The sequence below is a fragment of the Triticum dicoccoides genome, chromosome 4A, assembly GCF_002162155.2.
Source record: "Triticum dicoccoides isolate Atlit2015 ecotype Zavitan chromosome 4A, WEW_v2.0, whole genome shotgun sequence".
In the NCBI taxonomy this organism is placed as follows: domain Eukaryota; kingdom Viridiplantae; phylum Streptophyta; class Magnoliopsida; order Poales; family Poaceae; genus Triticum; species Triticum dicoccoides.
In genome coordinates, this window is record NC_041386.1 from 160887322 (window position 1) to 160901737 (window position 14416).

General features: G+C 47.1%; 1 pseudogene; it reads left to right on the forward strand.

The window, feature by feature from the left end:
• Nucleotides 1-1023: 1023 nt before the first annotated feature.
• On the forward strand, nucleotides 1024-13436 carry LOC119285527 (annotated as a pseudogene).
• Nucleotides 13437-14416: the final 980 nt, after the last annotated feature.

Genomic DNA, 14416 nt, shown 5'->3' on the forward strand with positions numbered 1-14416 from the left:
GTGAGACGAGCATGATCCTGCCGCTGGGCGTGAGCCGAGGTCGGTCCTGCTGTCGGGCGCGAGACAAGGTCGGTCCTACTGCTGGGCGCGATACAAGCGATGGACCGTAGTCGGGGGAGGGCCGAACCTTCGACGAAGGTAGCAACCAGACGACGAGGAGAGGGCCGAAGGTCGAAACAGGCCGCCTACAAACAAGCTGACGCCGGAAAGCCAGCCGCCGCCCCAGTTAACCCGCCGAGCTGCCGTGGAGCCGGCACGGCGAAGCCACCTCGCCGCCGCCGCCTACAGTCGGGACCGCAGCCACGCCGGGCCGGGCCCCAAACCCGCGCCGCCAGCCGGAAAAAGGCGAAATCCGTCCGACACGCATCACCACCACCGCCACCATGCCGACGACAACGAGCGCATCAGTCCCCGCGCGCCGCCGGCAGGCTCTTGCTGCCGCAGCCCGCCCTTGCTGAACACAGCCCGCGCCCCCTGCTGGCGTCAAGTCCAGACCAGGTCTGGCCAGACCTGACCGGAGGACCGCAAGGGCGCCACCACCAGGGGAGCCGGGCAGAGAAGGCCCAGACCCCGCCTCCACGGGCGCCGGGACCAAGCCCAGCCACCGCCGGAAGCAGAGCCGCGAGCCCTCGCGTCAGATACGAACCACCCCAACCATGAGGAGGACCCGCACGCCGCCCCCAACGTCCACAACCCCTTCGTAGGGCCGCCGGCAGCCCACGCCTCTGCCGCCAGCTGCTGCCACCACGCCGCCACGCCCCGTGCCCACGCCGCGCCGCCGGCCGCTTCCGACGGCCCGCGCCACCAAGAACCGAGCAAGGGAAGGAAAACGTCCGGCCGCCGCCGATGCTGGCCGGGCTTTGGCCATCAGCTTGCTGTGGCAGCGGCAAGGAGAGAAGAAGGGGAAGGAGGGCCCTGGGCCGGCGGCTAGGGTTCCCCCCCCCCCGCTCGCGGGAGGGGGGAGTCTCGCTTAAAATAAGAGCTCTCAACCTCACATCCACACCACAAGCATAGGGAAATGCCCACACCACAAGCAAAAATCCCCTTTCCCAGTTCCCACCCTCTCACATCCACACCAGCGGCAAATAGTAGTAATCCCCGCCGCCTAACCCCCACTCTCTCCGGCGCGTGCGCTTCCGATGCTTCCGCGCCGGCGTCGGCCACGGGTGGTGCAGTGATGGTGGGCTTCTTCCGCAGCGGCAACCTTGCCTCAAGGGTGTTCGACCGGCAGTTTCTCTCTCCGCGCCCCGGCGCAACCGTACGCTTCTTCCTCCTTCCTCCCGCCCCGCTAACCCTCAGAATTGGTGATAGGGGTAGTGCCCTTGCGACTGTGGGCACGCGGAGGGCGGCCGAATGCGGCTGCTTTCCTTTCGTTAGGGCGGGCAGAGGGTGGTGTCGCTGTGGTTGCCGATTTCTTCTTTTACGAGAAAAACTTTTGATCTATTCATCAACTGTCAAGGTAGTACAAAGAACACTAGAAGTAAAAAGTATATCCAGGTCTGTAGACCATCTAGCGATGACTACAAGCACTGGAGCGAGACGAAGAGGCACCGCCGTCATCGCCCCTCCCTCATCGGAGCAGGGCAAACCTTGTTGTAGTAGACAGTCAGGAAGTCGTCGTGCTAAGTTCCCATAAGACCACCGCACCAGAACAACAACCACCACCGATGAAGAGAAACGTAGATCGGAAAGATAACCTATAGACACACGAAGACATGATCCACCTGAATCCACCAAAGACAAACGCCGACCGAATCCCGCGAGATCCGCTCGAGACAAACCTTCACACGACCTCCAACGATGCTAGAAACACCACAGGGACGGAGACTAGGTGGGGAGAACCTTATTCCATCTTCAAAGAGCCGCCGCCGCCTCGCCTCTCTGAGCAGGACACAAACCCAAACAAAACTCAGAAAAAAACATGAAAACGGACCCCTCCCCCGCCAGCAAGGGCCGGGATCCACCGCACCTCCATTGCCCTAAGACCACAAGAGACGAGGTAGACCGACGGCGGCATCGGCGGGAGGCACGAGAAACCCTAGCCAAAGCCGCTGTGGTTGCCGTTGCTACACGTGCTTAGCCTTTGGCCTCTGGAGGGTTTGTGGGTGGGGTGAGGCCCCATTTTTGGGGTTCTACTATTGACTATGGTACTCCTGTCTGTGTTGTAGTATGGAAACTGTGGCTAAGATATTTGCCAGAGATATCTAGAGTCTAGAGCTAATGACACCCCTGGTATTAAGCCATTTTGATGCCACACAGTGGGATACATAGAAAAATATTAATGCGACAATGTCATGCTTTGTGAATAAGTATTAGCTCATAAGTAGTGAAATGTCACGAAAAAATAAGAGGTCAAATGAAGTAGGCAATGCTCCGAGTGAACTGACAACTTTCCACCTATCACCTTAACAAGTTTAGGATAATTTGTACAACAGAGGCGATGCATGATTATCTTATCCCTATGACTTAGAGTCTTAGACAATTATCTATGTCAAGTAATTTAGTTAACTAGTTTATGGTTCGGAAAACAAAACAATGGTGTAGAATGTCAAGCTTGAAACTGGGTGTGAGGAATAATGCAACAAAATCCTTGGACTGCTGAATTGAGAGTATTTTTTTGGGAGAGTTGTTATGTAGTGCAGAACACCTATCAAGCATGAACAGATAAGTGAGCAATTGCCTAATGTGTGAACTGAGAATAAAAATACATGTAATATGGATGAATTTGTTATTGCATGTGTCCATAATCTAGGATAGATCAAACATGCACAAAATCTACACACTTGATGTTGTGGCAATACTTACTTTTAGATAAAGATATTCGTTACCCAAGATGGGGAGTGTAACTGTCAAAAGTTAAAGTTCAAGAATGTAGGCTCATATCTTTCTATTAGGTAGACATAATTCACACTTGTTGCTGTATATTGTTGATGACCAATGTGTGTTGTCTTCCTGTAATTATTGGAACTCACATGCTTTGGTGTTCTAGCATGCTCTTCATATTGAGTCTTGGTTGTGAACTTGTGATGGGAGCAAATTTCTGCAACCTTTTTATTTTGCAACTTAAGAAGATCTAACTGGTCTTTCTTCTCCTTCCCTTTTTCATTGTTGACAGGTTAATACTGTCAGACAATTCTATGAGAATTTGGTTCCAAGTTACACTATACGGCATAGATTGCCCAGACTATTCGTTTCGCAAGTTCACCGATGATGGCAAGTATCTTGTGGCCTTTAGTCGAAACCACCAAGATTTGATTGTGTACCGTCCCATCTGGTTAACGTTTTCATGCCATGAAGAATGTGATTCTCATGATCTTCCGGCCAATGCAGAGAGATTTGACAGTTTCTTTAAGCAGCTCTACTCAATCTCACTTGCATCCAGCAATGAGTACATTTGTGAGGACTTTTTCCTTTACATGGAGTGCCATCAATATGGCTTATTTGCAACGTCAACTGCACGAAGTAATGAATCAAGTGTCACTGAGGGTGCAATTCACGGGGTACCATCAATTGAGAAAATAACTTTCTATCTTGTAAGGTACAGTTATCTATTTGTCCCGATTTAGGAAGAATGCAGCTTTAAACTAAAATATATTCTGTAACCATGCTTCCCTACATTTGGTGGATTAGCACATCTGTATTTGTGTTATTAGGCTAGAAGATGGTGCAATACTAGACGAGAAAGCTTTCTGCAATGATTTTATCAATTTGGCTCATAGTATTGGTGCTTACTTGTATGAGGATCTGGTTTGCATTGTCTCTCTTCGATATCAGACAATACATGTCCTACAAATCCGAGATTCAGGCAGCCTTGTTGAGGTACGGAGAATTGGTGCATTTTGCCGGGAAGATGACGAACTATTTCTTTATTCACATGGCCAGGTACATGCAAATGTTTGTATTTTTTAAGATTGCTGGGTCTGCAGTTTGTACATGGGTTGCATTCATTTTCTCATATTTGTTTCTTCCGGTTTGCGATCTACCTATCAGTTATATGATCACTTTTGGAACATGTGTACTACATACCACATGGTTTAGTGAGACATACAATTGTAGTTTATCCGGCAATATCATTATAAATCTCTGGTTTACTATCGAACTCTCAATTTTTTATTTGATATTCTTTAAAAAAAGACTTTCACCCCGCTTTATATATAAAGCAACGATCAACAACACCGTGTAAACGCACGGCCGCGCAACACACGCACACACCCCCAAGGCAGGACACATAGGCGCTGAGCGCATCAACAACATCCCTAGCACTACAAGAGCAGACGGGGGCTACAGCTGTGAACACGCCACCGCGAAGAAGTGAAGCCGCATATGACGAACCGTGGGCTCCAAGGCGGCGCCTTCAAGAAGGGGATGACACCGGAGCGCCGCCACCGCCCGATCCGAGGATCAGAGTTTCCTCTGGAGCAACATGACGGGCAATGAGAGCCGCAACGACGCCTTCAAGAAGGGAGCAAGCTTTGCTGCTGCCGGTCCATCCGAAGTTGGAACAGGTTTTCACTCCGGCCACCACTCACCGCCACCGAACGCCACAGCCCGGTTACCACGCCGCCCACACAGCCGTGGCAACCGGGCAACACCAAGCCGCGGCTCTGCCCATGAGCACCGCGGACCCACCACCAGGGCCGCCGCCCCGGCATCCAAGACCTTGACACCACCTCACCCAAGACCTGCCGCTACCCCAACCAAAGATACGAGCGGAAAGGACCCGTCTTTCGCACCACTAGGCTGCCCCCAGTGCCAAGACAAAATGGGCCGGCCAAAACTGGCCTCCATCGACCCGTCCTGCGGCACCGGGCGCGAGACGAGCATGGTCCTGTTGCTGGGCGCGAGACGAGCTCGGTCCTGCTGCTGGGTGCGAGACAAGGTCAGTCCTGCTGCCGGGCACGAGACGAGCTCGGTCCTGCTGCCGGGTGCGAGACGAGTGATGGACCACAGCTGGGGAGGGCCAACCAATCACGAAGATAGCGGCCGGATGCCAAGGAGATGGAACGAAGGTCCAACCGGGCCGCCTACAAACGAGCCGACGCCGGAAATCCAGCCGCCACCGCAGCCGACCTGTCGAGCTGCTGTGATGCCGAAGCTGCCACAAGAGGGACGAGCCGCCTCGCCGCTGCTGCCCACAGCTGGAGCAACAGCCATGCCTGGCAGGTGCCCCAATCCGCGCTGCCCGTCGGAAAATGCCAGATCCGGCCGACACGCACCACCAACCCGCGCCACCCAAGGACGCCGGCCTACCCCCGCGCCGCCACCTTGAGCCAGGAGGCCAGTTTTGGCCGGAGGCCTGCCCGCGCCCACCCACCTGAGACGGACGCAACACATCGCCCCCCAAAGACTCAGCCGGGTCTGGGTCTCTGGTCACTGCCTGCGCCGCGCCCCAGCCGCCCCGAGCCAGATCCGGCCGGACCTGGCCAGGGAACGGGTCGCACGCACCCGCCCGAGCAGACTCGCGGCCGCCACACCACGGCCAGCAGCAGCCCGCCACCGCACCAGCATACGCTGCACGTGCCGTCGACCCGCGCGCCCGCCGTCGGGCCAGAGGGCCCCGCGCCAGCCCACCACCCCCGCACAAGAAGCTGTTCCGCGCCAGCCGCACCCTGAGCTAAGAGGAGCCAGTTCCCCGCCACCACCTATGCCGGGGGAGGGAGGCGAGGAGGAGAGAGGACGCTGGCGGCGCTCTAGGGTTTGCCCCCGGTCGCCCGCAGGGACGACACGGGGGGAGGAGCGGGGGAAGAAGAAGAGCAACCTTTCCCAAAAAATTAGCTTTGTGCGCTCGTTGTTTGATATTCTTTCGTTCATCTCTTCTAATTGTTGTCTGAAAATAGTCTTTGTTTTACCCACATCATTTCTATACAGCAAATAGCCTTTGGAGGCTTGAGCAAACCTTCATGTCTGCAATCTGCAATCCTTGAACAAGACTAATTGGAAATCGTCTGATATTGAACTTGTGAACTACGAAACTGATAATTGAGTTTATGCTTGCAGGCTGCACAAGGGAGTTCTTTTCTTCCTGGCATCAAGCAACGGTTGCTATCATTTATTTTCCGCAAGACATGGAATGAGGAACCTGATCAGGCTTTGGTTAGATACTTAGCTATCTTACACGCCATTCATTCATTTGCTATGTGATCTTGATCTGTGCTTTGCATTCTTACTCGCTTGGTTATTCCCAGGTTGATCTCAATATTTTGAATCCTCAAGTCAATTATGATGCTTAAAATCATCTCTATTTTTTTGCATTCACTGCTAAAATATTTGCACTCCCTGTCATTATCGTCTACAGTGAATCTTGCATCTTTTGAATTCTTAAAACAAACTTATGCTTAATTGCTTACGCCCCCTTCTTTCTTGGTCGGTGTGGTTTTTGTTGTGAAGGAAAAATGTTTTATCTCTACTTGTTTGAAATGGTAATTTTTATTTGCAGAGGGTCCAGCACCTGAAGAAGAAATTTTATTTTCACTTTCAAGACTATGTGGATCTTATCATATGGAAGGTACCTATAAATACTTTCAAGACTAGCTTAAATGAATCACAATAGCAGTAGGATTTTGCTCTGTTTTTCTTTTGCCTTGGTTCTTTCTTTCTTCTCTCTTCTCGTTATTCTTAAGTATTGGCTAGCCTAGGTTTTGTCTCCTTTCTGTTCCTGGTTTTGGCTGGTTTACTTTGTAAGTCTTATGCCTTCTCTGCAGTCTTCTAAGTGAGATTTTTTTCTCCTACTTCATCCCTTCATTTTTCTGTTAGATTAAAAAAATTAAATTCTTCACTTACAGTTTTTGTTGTTCATTTTAGCTAGCTATCAGTAACCTAAGTATTTACAGGGACTATGTTGTTCACTGAACACATTGTTTTCTGCTAAAGAATTTTTGCAAGAGGTGTTTATAACATGATAGTGGAACAGGTACAGTTTTTGGATCGCCATCACCTATTTATCAAGTTTGGTAGTGTCAATGGAAGGGTAAATCTATTTTCTCCTGACATCTTACCAGTATTTTATTCGCATCTTGTCACCATCTAATTGCAGATGCTCTAATATATTTCTTTAGGTTACTCGAAGCACTGATCAAAACCTAGCATTCTTTGCTGTGTACAACATGGAGACGACCGAGATTGTGTCACTCTATCAGGTATCCATGATCATCAGAAATGCTGTTCAAGTGATTTGATATATTTTCCCTTGTGTTTGAACATAATACATAGTTTGTCAGCAGAATTCTTCGGAGGAGCTGTATTCATTGTTTGAACATTATTATGATCATTTCCATGCAAATCCTCAAAATTCTTTGCATGAGAAATTTATCTCGTCCAATCCCAATAGTGTTCATGCTCTTGATCAACTCCGCACCATTAAAAGTAAAGCAAGCAGCCCCTCACAGGTAATGTTGATAACGCAAGTCATATGAATATATGATGCATTTTTTGTAAACCATTCTATTGATCTGTTCCATTTAAATGCCTCGACAAGATGTGAGGATTTGTGCATGTCGCGGCGCTAATGGTCTCCTTATTTCCAAGGATGATGCACTGATTGTCGACTGTACTGAAATGGTTCAACGTATTCTAGTAATACTGTAATAGCATGCACAATTTCCACAATTGTTTTAGGAAAAGAGGTTTTCTTGGATATAACATACATAACATACAATATAAAAAACAGTTTTCTTGGATATTTATGTTCAGAATAAATTGCATAATACAAAGAGATTTTCTTGGATATAATGTGGAGAATTACAAATAATGTAGGGCTAAAATGAGTTGTATCCTTGCAGGTTAGCTTCCTGAGCATGCGTCAGTTCTAGTAGTACTAGAATTCCAATTTGTTTCAGGTTTCAGTGAATCAACTAAGAAAAAGCAAACTTTTTTTTAGCTTTAAGCTTATTTTCTGGTGGTTGTCATGCCTTTTCAGTTTTATATACCAACTTACATGAAGTTCCAGATGAGGTGGTATGCTTGTGAAAAATGTTAGAAACCCATACCTTTCAGATGAAAAAAACTAAAGGTGTGAAACGGTCACTTGTTGCTGATGGCTTATTTCTTGATAATAACTATACTTACTACATATTTCTCATTTGTGTACTCTTAAGGCATCTGATTTGTCAACAATTTACCTCTTTTGTTATGTAATGATGAACCTTTTGATGATTGCTAGTTTGCTACTTGTTTTCTGTTTAGCAGTTTGTGAAAAAGATGATGGCGTCATTGCCTTACACTTGCCAATCACAAAGTCCTTCACCATACTTTGATCTGTCAATTTTTCGTTATGATGAGAAGGTTTGTTCTACAGCTTGTTTGAATATATGTTATACAGTAGTTCCAGTTTGGCTAGTTTTCTGGCTTGAGTGTCATACCATAATATCCTGCAAGTGTTCATGTGCTTTTACTCGAGTCACCAACCTCTTTTTCGCTTTTGTCAAGCAATCAATATGGCTTCTGTAGAAAATTGAACATGAAGCACATGTTAATACATTATTAACTGGAATGTGTAAGCATTTGATATTGTTGCGTTGGGCTTACTTTAAGTCTTTCATTGAACCAATGATTCTTCAAAACTCTGAGCAGGACATTGTATATCCTGCTATTTGTGGCATGTAATGTGTATAGCTTCTATCATCTTTGAATAAATAACAACAAAACAGAGATTATATGTGCAGAGTTATCGCAAAAAAATAATACCCCCTCATTCCCTTATACAAGGCCATTTCATACTTTTATGTCTTAACTTTGACCACTAATTTTACCAACAAAAAGTGAGTTATATGCCATAAAAAGTATTTCATTGGATGCACATTTCAAAGAACTTTCTGATGATATATTTTTTATGACATTTAGTTCATATTTTGTTGACCAAAATTATAAGTCAACATTTGACACGAAAAACTAAGTGGCCTTGTATACAAAAATGGAGGGAGTACTGCAGAGCAGCATCTTATAAAATGTTTTTCTACTTAGAATGTTAGTATTAACATCTGACTTCCACATATTGGTTATACTTGAAAATGGAGCCGCTATGTTTTTTCTCACTTGTTATGACATTATTACTGCAAATAGATACTATGCACTGCACTGATGGTCAGAGGTCCTGTTGGCCTGGGAGATGATTGGCTGTTTGCATGTTGGTAACTTGGTGATGATTTTGCATATTAGTTGGGAGAGTGAAGATGCAGCTACATTGCCATTGAGAGGGGTGGTTGCTGGTGATCTGAGGAAAGAGAAATGTGAGAGTAGGTGCGGTTGGCATGAAGGAAAAGAGTGGTGCGGCATTAAATTTTTAGTTCTATTTAATTTGATGAGATCGGCGCTGAGAGAAGCAGTGGCAGGCGATTCAAATCGGGAAGGTGGGTCAGCAGGCTGCAATATTTCTTTTGTGGGTTCCAGCTAAGGAGAGAGTAGTGGGTGCTAAGCACTGTTGCTAAAATGCAAGCTTAGCCCCTGCATGAGGTTGGGTTGGGGTGTAAGTTTAACCCCTCCTACTTCGCAGAAGGCCTGGGTAGGCTAGATATTTCTTGGAAATTTAGTATCCCTGTTCCTATACAATGTGCGAGTTGTTTTATTGATATAGTATAACACTACACTTGTTTTCGACTAATGGCTTTTTCATTGCTGTAGTAAAGTAGTAATTTAGCTCAACGCTAACCTATGCAATATGAGGGTTTCCATCGTGATGAGGAGTAATGACAGCAGTGGTTTAGATGTGTCCAACTTGAACTTTCTAAATCATTTTTATGACATTCCATTACTTTGTTTATCTTCTCGATTTTGTCATACTCAAGTGCATGATAGTAATTTTCCCTTCATTTGATATATCGTGTACTTTCGTTTCCTTGTTTGCAGCTGTTTTCAGCAATTGATCGGCATAGGCATTGCACAGAGTATCCTATAAAATTTATATCAGTGAGGCAACCAAATGTCGTCAAATTTAAGATAAAACCAGGTAACTCTTGATCCATTGCTGTGACCAAGCATCTAGATTCTAGAACTAGGGTGTGTGGAACTATATCAATTTGAACTTGTATCCGCATGAGAAGTCAACATTGGTCAAGACTCATTTGCTCAAATTCTAGACTGGCAAACTTCGTCGCACTCATCCTCTGCAATCATGTTGTGCATGATCACACACGCTATGACCACCTCCCACAACATCTTTGGATCCCATACTTTTGCAGGTCCTCGAAGAACCGCAAAACGGGCTTGGAGCACTCCAAATGTCCTCTCCACATCCTTTCTAGCTCCTTGTCTTTTGGGCAAAGTGAGATCTTTCTCACCCCTTGGATCAGAGATGGTCTTGACGAAAGTCGCCCATGAAGGATATCTATCATCACAAAGATAATAATATAGCCCGTGTTGTAGTCATGACAATTGATGGTATAGTTGCACGGAGGAGCTTCTCCCTCACAACCTTGCAAGCAATGGAGGCCGCTGCAACAAGTTGATGTCATTGTGAGACCCAGGCATCCCAAATAAAGAGTGCCAAATCTAGAGGTCTTGTGATGCACGTGCTTCAAGAATGATGGTGGGCTTCTTACAATGGCCTTGACATTGCCTCTGTAGAGCATATGGGCAATTTGTCCATAGCCAGTGCATGGAATCCGGAAATCCGAGCATACCTGGTCACCTTCTTGCTTCTGACAGTCCCATGAGTCGTGCGGTGTCTTCGGCAGTTCATTCTCCCATGTACTTCGGTCCAAACATCTTGACCACCATAGTAGCAAATCTGACCATCACTCGAGGCATGTGCTTTTGGACATCCGGAGGTACTTGTCCCACGAATCTGCGTCCATGCCATAGGCAAGCATCCTCAATGCAGCCATGCACTTTCGGTAACCAGATAATCCAATCTTTCCAACGGCATCCTTCTTCAAGATAAAGTAGTCATCATAGGCCCGGACACCGTTGTAGAGGTGATCGAACACAGTTCAGCTCATCTGGAATTGACAACGAAAATAGGGCTCAAATAGCGCGTCGGGGACAAAGTAGTCGTCCACCAGCATCATATGCCCCCCGTGCCCTATTCCGATTCATCACTTGATGTCCCTTGATCTATCTCCGCACGTTGGGCATCTTCAATAACCGCGTACATCATCGTCGTTTCATCCTTATATTCATTCTCATCTAACGAGGACGTATCTATGAACTTGGCGTAGAAGTACTCTGCGGCCGAATGCATAGTGTTTTGCTTCAAAGTAAACAATAAAAATGTCAATAAATTTGGCTATGGCATTCGGCCGAACACTTGATGGGCACCGTGTCCGCCATGAACGGCAATGTGCAGGGCATAGGGTACCTCGGCGGTAGCCGGAGCAGGGATGGAAGGGAGGCATAGGCAAAGTTGGGGATGGCGCTCGGGTAGAGCGGCAGAGGTCCGGCAAGGCCTGAACGGCGGAGTGGGTGGTCCAGTGGCGGCGTGGGTCTCAGACTACACGGATACAAACAAAGGGGAGGGACTGAGTGAGAAAAGCGGGGCTTCGGGTGGGTTTTTTGTGTGGGCCATGGGTGTCAGACGCCTGCCCTGCGGCTGTCCGGGTGCTCGCAAACCTCCCCAGCTTGCTTCCGTTTTGTGAGAATTTGGGCGTACAGACCGGTCCACGGACATTTGATGCATGGCGTTGGATGGCACAAAGTGTCCAGTCTGCGCTGGACGTTTACGGGCATTTTGATGCACGGTGTTCGAGATGCCCGTATCTCGTTAATTCAAGCAAGATAGCCTCATCTCAACCCCATAGGAGCAGCAGGAGCAGCGCCCCGGTCCTCCCCTTTGATGAGGCCCACGTGTGGATCACAGTGCTTGTCCCTCGCTGTCAGGGAGGCTAGCGGTAGCACCCCCACCTCCCATCTGCTGCCGCCAGTTTTTGAATTGGTGGAGGGAAGTTCAATGGGGAAACGTACAGGGTAGAATAAAAAAATCTGAGCGGTGGGTTCCTGTACAGAAAAAAATCTGAGCGGTGGGTCCCCAATCGGTGCTAAATGTTGGAACAAATTTGGTTTCCTTGGACCCTCCTTGCTTTTTTTTCTTAGACCCGCCTCATGCTGCTTAGACTGTTTATTTTACTATAAGCACCTTGCATTGTACAGGGTCTAACCTGACCAATGAACGGTCATGAGCTCCCACACCGTAGTGATGTAATCATGAAGGCAACATGACCACATCAGAGCAAGCCAAAACGTAAGAAATCTCACCTGACTTTAAGGGTGCAACTGGGGCGGGCCTTTCTGCTAGGCCGTTAGCCTGCCCCACAAATAAGTCCGGCTAATTCTCCCATGGGATGCGACTGGGTGGGAATCCCGCGGCACCCCAGCAGATGCGGCTGCGTGCGAGTTCGTCCGTGTCTGGGCGCCGGATCTGACTGCGGAGTGAGGTCTCCAAGAACGACGGCAACAGGACGCTGCTGTGTAGAGCAGAGAAGTACGCTCCCGGGCGATGGACGTGCGGTTCCGAGGCGCGTTGACGAAGCGGGTGTTGTCATCTTCGAGGGCAATGGACGTGTGGATTCGAAATGCTTGATGAGCTGGTTGGTGTCGAGCTTCAGCAGCTGCTGGACATTGTACTGTCCATCGGGCTTCGGCTGCTGCCAATGAAGCCGGCGACAGGGTGAGTGCGGGAAAAAGTGAAAGAGAGAGCGAGGAATAAGACAGAGATGGCATGTGGGCCCAAATGATCAGGGAGAGAAGTGAGTAATCCCGGTTGGGAACTGGGATCGCCCGTAACCTGGTGCGACAAACAGGTCTGGGGTGAACATCGGCTGGGATTGATAAAAATAGGGTGCTAATTTAAAGGATTTCGAGGTAAGGGTTCGATTCAGACTTCGGGTACAAATTCAAGGTTTATTTCAGACTTTTCTCATTACGTAATCCACCGCACGCGCCCCGCTTGCATCCTGACCTGACTTGATAATTGGAAAATATATCATCACTTTTGGGACACTGGAGGGAAATTATTTGTACATTTGCTTTTCTAAGTCTTACTTTGTTTTAGTAGCATTTCTTGAGTAACTTCACGTGCATATATCTCCCTTTTCTGCAGGGTCAGATTCTGGTGCTTCCGACAGCCGAGGAAAAAGAATCTCTTCCTTGTTTCACCCATTTTTCCCGCTTGCACTGTCGATTCAGCAGACAAATATGCAGCCAACTGTTGTCAATGTACATTTCAGGAGATAGAAAAATTCTAGTCGTTGCCTCAATTGTGTTTGGCCCAATAGAAATTTTGGTCATCTGTAGTACATGTTTTATCGGCTGATCTTACTATAGGAGAAAAAGAAGTGGTTTTTTGCTTCTTGTTCACGTGTTAATACCGAAGTAACCATTTTATAGGGTATCCGATGTTGGAAGATTAATGTTAAGAAACAAAAGGAATTTTTGTTCGATCATGCATGTGAGAATGCACAATTAAAGTAGCAAATATATGAAACAAATATTTTTTACTTGATGTATTATTTCATGCTATGATAACTGCATCATCATGTTCAAATTTGTTCTCTGTTAGTAACAGAAAAATGTGAAAGAAAGAATTTTTCTTTCTTCATTTTTTGCTGACAATATAAACTGGATACTGGTTTCAAATTTCCAGTGTACTTGTTAGCCGTTGTGGCTCTTACTAGCGCCGAAGAAGCGCGGCCGTGAGAAAGCAATTTTCTTTTTGTTATTTCTTTTGAATTACTGTTCACGTGAATGCATAGTGCTGGTTTACTGTTCTGTTTGTTCTGATTTATTCTGGTGTGTTGTTCGATTCAGGTACCGTATGATTTGGGTGGGTAAATGTTTTCGATTTATTCTGGTATTATTCTGTTCATTGGTTTTACTGTTCTCTGTTGAAGCAGTTTTTTTTGGATTTTTAATATTTCTTCTGGATTACTGTTCACATGAATGTATAGTGCCGTTTTACCTTTTTTTAGTTGTTTCGGTTTATTCGGGTGTAATGTTCTGGGTTAAAATTCGGTTATAGTTTTGGTTTTATCGAAAAAGGCTTTCGCCCCGTTTTATAAATAAAGCACCACCTACAATAAGGTCCACATTCACACACATAGAGTAGCAGCACGACATAAAGTACGGTGTTTTGCTGAGGGCACAACTCAACAAGCCTAGAAAAAATTAAAAAGACAAAGCGAACAGGCCGCAACAAGAGATTTAATCCAGCTCAGTGGTGGTGGCAGAGGAGGCGGTGGTGCCAAGCGAAGAGCCATCGCACGCAGATCAGCAGTGATGATGTTGATGGCGTCATGATCCTGGGGCGGCTAAGCGGCTGCCAAAGCTGCAAGTAACTAAACATTTTAAAGATCTCGTCAGTCGCACGTCGAAGAGGAACACGTTAGATCACAAGCTTATTCTGGACTGTCCACAACATCTAGGTAAGGACCCCAATCGCCAGCCACCTAATGTGGCGGCTAGAAGGGGGCAGTGAAGAAAGGCTCTATAA